At 40.8% G+C, this 6736-nt stretch overlaps 1 long non-coding RNA gene across 5 annotated transcripts; it reads left to right on the top strand.

Moving 5' to 3' along the window:
• The first annotated feature begins 2137 nt into the window (after window positions 1–2137).
• Window positions 2138–6458, top strand: LOC127294590 (uncharacterized). Of its 5 annotated transcripts, none has more exons than XR_007846789.1 (4): window positions 2138–3791; window positions 4717–4826; window positions 5255–5517; window positions 5618–6458. It is a non-coding gene; the product is annotated as an uncharacterized lncRNA (long non-coding RNA). The 5 variants fall into 5 exon arrangements; XR_007846790.1 differs by having other exon boundaries at window positions 5255–5617; window positions 5714–6458; XR_007846791.1 differs by having other exon boundaries at window positions 5255–5833; window positions 5945–6458.
• The last annotated feature ends 278 nt before the right edge of the window (window positions 6459–6736 follow it).

Below are 6736 nucleotides of genomic sequence, written 5' to 3'. Positions count from 1 at the left end.
CTGGTGGATAATTACAGAAATATTTGCTCAACTGTTACTGGCAAGGGAGATTCGGTTTTGTTCTGGTCTGGTAATTGGAATGGTTTGGTGCCAGCTAAGGAATTTCCTCATCTGCACTATTTTGCTCTGGATAACCTTTTGTCAGTTCAAGAAGTAATATCACGTGAGGACAAAGCAACTTTATTTTATAGGCCAATGTCCTAGCAAGCTTTTGATGAAGTTAACAGGCTGGAACCGTTGATAAACTCAGTGGTGCTTGATTCGTCCCGAAATGATAAATGGAGTACTATTTGGAAGGATGGAGAATACTTTGTGAAGTTATATTATAACAGCTGCTTCAGTCATCTTATGACCCGCAAGCTTTGTCTAAAGATTTGGAATAGCAGAGTAATGCTTAGAATAAAAGTGTTTGCTTGGCTACTAATCAATGACAACCTTAACACCAGAGATATGTTGAGGAGACGGCACTGGAATGTTACTGAGGATTATACTTGTGTTCTCTGCCCAACTCACACAACAGAGGACTGGATTTACTTATTCTTGGACTGTCATTTTAGAAGTAGAATTTGTGCATATCTACAGATTAATTGGGCTCAGGGGGTAGCCTAGAAACAATGTTTATGGCAGCTCAGAAGGATTTTCAAAAGCCTTCCTTCACAGAAGTGGTTATTCTATCATGCTGGCATATATGGAAACAGAGGTATGCAGCTATCTTGGAGCACATAAGACCTTCTTTTAATTCCTGGCGTAGAAACTTCATTCATGAGGCCACCCTACATGTGCATAGGGCGAAGAGTAAACATGCTGATGCTTTCTTGACATGGATTAACAACCTATTGTAACCTTTATCTTTTTTGGTGTATAGTTGTACAGCTGTACAGTTTAGTCTTATATGAAATGAAATAAAATGTTGTCGGGGTTTTCCCACACAGTTCTTGGTAAAAAAACATATATTCCATCATGTCATAATTGCAGTTATTTTGCAGTCAATAGTTTTATGGTGGACTCAAATTACATTTTTCCTCATGTTGAATGCATTTTTCCAGAACTATCTTCCATATGATATTTGAGACGATGTTTCTTGAGAGTGTAGAGGTGTCATAAGGCTGGATAAAGCCATGCAATGATATATTAAAAAATCTAGATTCAGGGATACCGGACCAAGTAAACTAGCAGTCTCTTAAGACTAGTCATAGTGAGAAGTAATATAGAGTAGTAACATGCACATGTTACTACCTTCATAGTGGTTAGTACTTAGTAACATCAAAGTAGTGTCATAGATGTCTTCATTAATTAGCTCGTAGACTCATTGTATCTTGGGAAATGTGATGTTACAGTAACTAGCTATGTTACTCTATCCTCCTCTCTCCTCATTAACTCGCTGCCACATAAGCAAATTTGGTGAGTTGGACACTTAGTTACTAGTGAAATTACTCCCACTATGAGTAGTCTAAAGCATGTGTTTCGAACATGATGCAAGTATTCAAGAGATCAAAACGTGTTTGGGTCTGTTAATATCATGACATCGTTGTATCCCTTTCTAATTGTTTTTTTATCTCAATGAGATCATGTTGTTGGAATGGGGATATGATGTCTTACGAAGTTGACCCACTAATGTATGCAAGTTTTGCCACTTAATATTAATGTTTTGGTCCTTATGTTTTTAATTGGAGTCACCAAGGATACTACATTTGGTGAATCAGACATGGGAAACGGAGCATGTGCACCATCAAAAAATAGAAAAAAATTGACTAGCATTTTGAAAGAGACCTTTATATATCTGCATAAATATACAATACTATATCCAAAGATGCTATTATTATACACTATATAAAGTTCAAACAGTTTACGGGCTCCAAATTGATTTGAGCACTATTCATGTGCTATTTATCCTTTCCTTCATTCAATGGTTTTTTGACACGTCATTGCGTTTCCTGGTCAATACATTGATTTACTCCATCAATTATTTCCAGCTTCTTTCTTTTTTGACCGGAGGGTAACCGGTTACCGATTCTCACGTTGCCTGTGCATTGCTATCCCTCGGGAAAGCCGGTTCCCTTTCTTTTTTTCCCCACTAGCGCATTGGCTTCAAGTCAAAAAATCGGTAGTCAAAGCGGTGACGGACCCCATCCTAGAGGGAATACGTGGGCCGACACATACTCTCCATCCCTGCTCCCTCGGCCTCCTCGGCTCCTCCCCACGATCTCCGTGAAATTCCTCCCTGCCTTCCACCTTCACCGGCTTCCCTCTGGTAGCTCCTCCCTGACCGAGATTCCTTGCGAACAGGCCGAGGAAAAAGCCATACTGAGAAGTAGGAGGAGGCTGGGAGGCGTGCCACAGACCCAGGTAACTAGGGTTTCCTCGAAGTCATCAATAAGAGCAGAACGGCGTCGCGGCGGTCGGGGGTCGATGGAGGAGACCGATTCCGTGCCGTGCCGGCGAGCAGCAGCTTGCAAGGAGTTCAAGGTTGGCCGGGATGGCGGCGATCAGCAGGATAAGCCATGTAACGAGACCACGACGGCGGAAATAGCACCGACGGGAGCAGAACTCGGGGAGGAGCGGCATCACGCGGAGTTCCCGAATCCGGCCATGGCATGGCGGCGGAGAGCGCCGATCTGGCCGCCGCGTGAACTCGGGAGGGAGTTGGGGTTTTCCTCCTTTCCTGTTCTTATCTGTACTTCTAGCGATTTGTTGCCCCTGTTTATTTTATTTTGGTCTGCCGTTCGTTCGTGATCTTGGATTGTGATCATGAGGTTCCGATCGGGTGCTCTGGGTTATTCGTTTCTTTGTTTGGGTTTCGTTCCGATGCATCACTCTCCAATCTCCATGCCTTATGATGTGCTTTTTTTTCTCAGGTAATCCTATGAGTGCACGCGCTGCTGCCGACCGTCGACACGACTGGCCTCCTTCGCGATGCCTCCTTTGGCCCCGCTGGGTATTGCGGCCATCAAGATGTCGTGGTGGTTCTGCCTGTGATATGTGAACCCCGTGTTGTCGTCAGGCTGTGGGCGGTCGGCTTGGTTTGGTGTTCGTGTTGTTCCGCCTGTGGCCGTTGTGCCTTCCTTCTACTGCTGGTGGTTGATTGTTCGCTCCAGTAGTCTGTTCTTCCTGTCGGGGTTCCTGACTTGATTGGTTCTTTGCCCATTGTTTCAAAGAAGGATGCTCGGAAGCGAGATATCTGGATGGGCAAGCAACCAGCTGTTCTGGTTGCGTGAATGTCTTCAGAATTTGTTAGCGTTTTGGTAGATTTCAGTTACAGCATGCCTCCTTAGCGATTGCTTATAGTATTTTTACTGGGATTTCTTGTTGTTTGCGTTGCCTTTACATTGTTGCCTTACAGTCTACTATTGTTGACGCTCTCCTGGTATTGCAGTTGCATCGTTGTGGTAGACCTTGAGGTCTTGGAAGGGGCCGTGGCCGGTCTGCTCGGCATGCCGTTCTTCCTGTTGCATCTACCTTTATGTTTATATGTTTTGCGGTTGGTGTTGTGATTTGGTTTGTGGCCGGCGGTTCCTTCTGTTTGTGGATAGAATTAGAAGATTGAATATGTCTCGATTGTGAGCTAACATATTATTTATTTTCAGATTCTGTGGCAGCACGAACACATCAGCTCTATGCTCTTATCAATTCATGTCTTCATCTGATTGTGTTAATAAGAATGGAGAAGCCATAGAATGATGTGCGTATCAGCCTGCTTATGACTTCCCTGAATGGCTTCCTCTCTGCACATGGTAGCAGTGTCGGTGGTGCAGTCCTATTTCTATTTGTCGTTTGAGGATAGAACTGAGCAGGTAATCCTTCAGTTCAGCCCTGCTTGAGTGAATATATTTAATATTGCAGTTATTAATCTTCTGTACGTGCGTTGCAACAAGTAAGGGCATATATAAGTATGAAGGTCAGAAAGGCGTACAACAATGTCAGTATAAAATTACTCAATCCCTTTAGCAGAATTTATTTACCTTTCTAAGAGATAGTAGGTAATAATAATCTACAAGATTTCTCAACCTGGTGAGCTACTAATTAAGGAGTATTCAGATAACATGATCCATACAAGGAAGGCTTCAGAGATATTCTAAACCTGTAATTTAGTTCCACCTTTACAATGTGATCTAATGATTCATTCCCCTAATTATCTCCGTTATTTACTAATTTAATATTGAACCATGTAAGAAGTCTTGGGGAACCATTCCAGGGTTGAACAAAAAGATTTCAACAGAGTTTGGAGGATTCAATTTCTTAAATATTTCTCATGGGAATTGTTTTATTTATCAATCAGTTTTCCATATGATTTATCACACATTTTATTGGGAGATTTCCATTGACTCAAAACCTATTAGAAAGAATATTTTACTTCTCCTATGGTAAAATAGAATAAACAAATTTAGTCATGTATAATTTGAGTGATCTTGACATGGCAATCATACTTTGACCAGTTTTTGGAATTCTGCGAATCAAGGCCCATGATTGCCTAAAATTGATACATCAATTTTCTGTTCATATTGTGAAAGTCAATTGTGTGTTTATGTTGACAACAGCGTACAATCTATATTTACTAATAATTCCATGCATACAGTAAAATCTTTGTTATCATGATAACTAGCTTTCTTTAGACATACTGAACACATCTAGGTAGTCCTGAAGTTTTTGTTTTTGTTCTCACTGAAACTATTTTCCTACATTCCAGTATCCAAAAATGAATTTAGTTACAACTTTCAGATGTGGGGTGGACACCCCAGTGCGCTTCTCCTTATGATTGCTGCCACTCTTCCCTATGGCGATGAATCAGCCATTTGGTTGATGTGTAATGCGTATGCAAACGATGTCAGGTTTGTGTCCCTGTGCTTCTCTCCTGTCTTCATAACTTTCTAATATGTCACATGCATTATCTTTAATATGTTTACAAAAATACTATATGCACATACTACCTCTTCCATCCAACTATCAGTAGATGTCTTTTCCAAGTTATTGTTGTCATGCAGTTATTCTCATCATTATTAGCAAAAGGATTTTTATATGTTTTAATGATATTAGTTGGCAGCATGGTTGGCAGCTTAGTAAACTGTAATTCAAATATGCAGAGCCCATGTAGAAGTCAAATACTGTTCAGTTTGAAACACCAATTTTGTTAGCTAGATCATTTTATGATTTCCTTACTGGAGCTAAAAAGGAGAGCACCTTCTGGTTACCTTTGTAGCTGCACCTCCATATTTTTAGCATTAGGTAATGTATTTGGATTGACGTTGTGGTCCTCCAGCTTGATGGTAAGAGGAGACCACCAGGACGGCACTACATTGGAACATATGGTCACCGGCCATGAAACTACGTTAAGAAGAAAAAAACTGGCCATTACCTTACAATCCCAGAAAACGGTGCACTGCCAAATGTATGACACCTACAGCATGCCACATGACTGTATGTAACACTAGACAGAATAGCCGCGCTGACAGGTCAATTGCTGCGGCCTAAGATGCATCAGCACGTCGCTACCAAATACTTGCCAGCAGACTATCGCCAAAGGTCAGCACCTTATGTAGCAACACCTACGGTTTCTACATCCATGCACAGTATATGGACGGTATCAATCCATATGAAACTTGGATGTTGGATTTTGCTCCAGGTACACTTATGAATGCTCCGGGTCTCTGCTTATTTGGTTTGGTTCCTTCATGGTATAATAATTTTTGTTATATGTCAACTATTTTGGTTCCTACAGAAAGACTTTTCCAATCATATGTCGAGAACAACTGCTTCTTAACTATATTGATGTCCATCATGTACCAAGGTTAAAAGTTTCTTTACTATTTATATGTTCATTCTGTGGAATCGTCTGAGTGTAAGAATTGATCTGCTCTTCCTTCTATTCAGTTCTTTCTTGAAATTCAACTAGATGTTTTACTTGATGCGAGGTGTAAATTCTCATGGTAGATCTGATTTTTATGCACAGGCGGCCAAGCATGAGCGATTCAAGAGGATGCTGTTTGCGAATTAACGAAATTTTTAAGTGCCATGATCAACAAAATTCACGATCTGCACACGTGTGGCCAAACCCTTCTCTCAGTTTCAGAGATTGGCAGCTAATACACTAATTCAATCTATTACAGACAACCTTGCCATATCTAGGGACATGCCACTCACTTATCTACCGATTACAAATTATTGTCTCCTTTCCTTGCCATAAAGAGGCACAACGAACTATAGGCGCCTTGGTGGAAGAGAAGAAATTTTTTCACATCAATGAATGCACTTATCACCTTACTTTAAAAGAAGCAAGTAAAGAGCGCATAGCACTAGCAACTAGAAGACATGGGAACACCGACACCGCCCAATGCACCGTGTTGCTGTACCATCTTTGCTAAATTTTGCTACTTATTTAAGATAATCCTGCTAAATATGTAATCCGAGTTCAAATATATATTTTTGTGCCACTAGCTAACATCTGTTTTATCAGTGAATTTAAACTCCTTATGTCATTCAGTTACGGATGATGCTGCACATACATTGCAAATATCCATGCCGTCTCACGGGTGCGGCGTGCCGCCGCGCCTACGCCTCCTAGTATATACACAAAACCATCTCTCAATCTTGAATGCGGAGATTATGCCCCACATCTAACATAACCTATTTCTTGGAAGGTAATATAAAATATATTTGCATCTGTTCATGCTATCTAAGGTATTGTAGAGAGGAATTTTTAAATAAAATGAAATAAAATGAACAAAAAGCAAATTTTGAATTA

This window comes from Lolium perenne, chromosome 4 (assembly GCF_019359855.2).
Source record: "Lolium perenne isolate Kyuss_39 chromosome 4, Kyuss_2.0, whole genome shotgun sequence".
NCBI lineage: Eukaryota > Viridiplantae > Streptophyta > Magnoliopsida > Poales > Poaceae > Lolium > Lolium perenne.
Note: the sequence above shows the minus strand (reverse complement) of the source record. Positions and strands in the feature narration are given on the sequence as shown.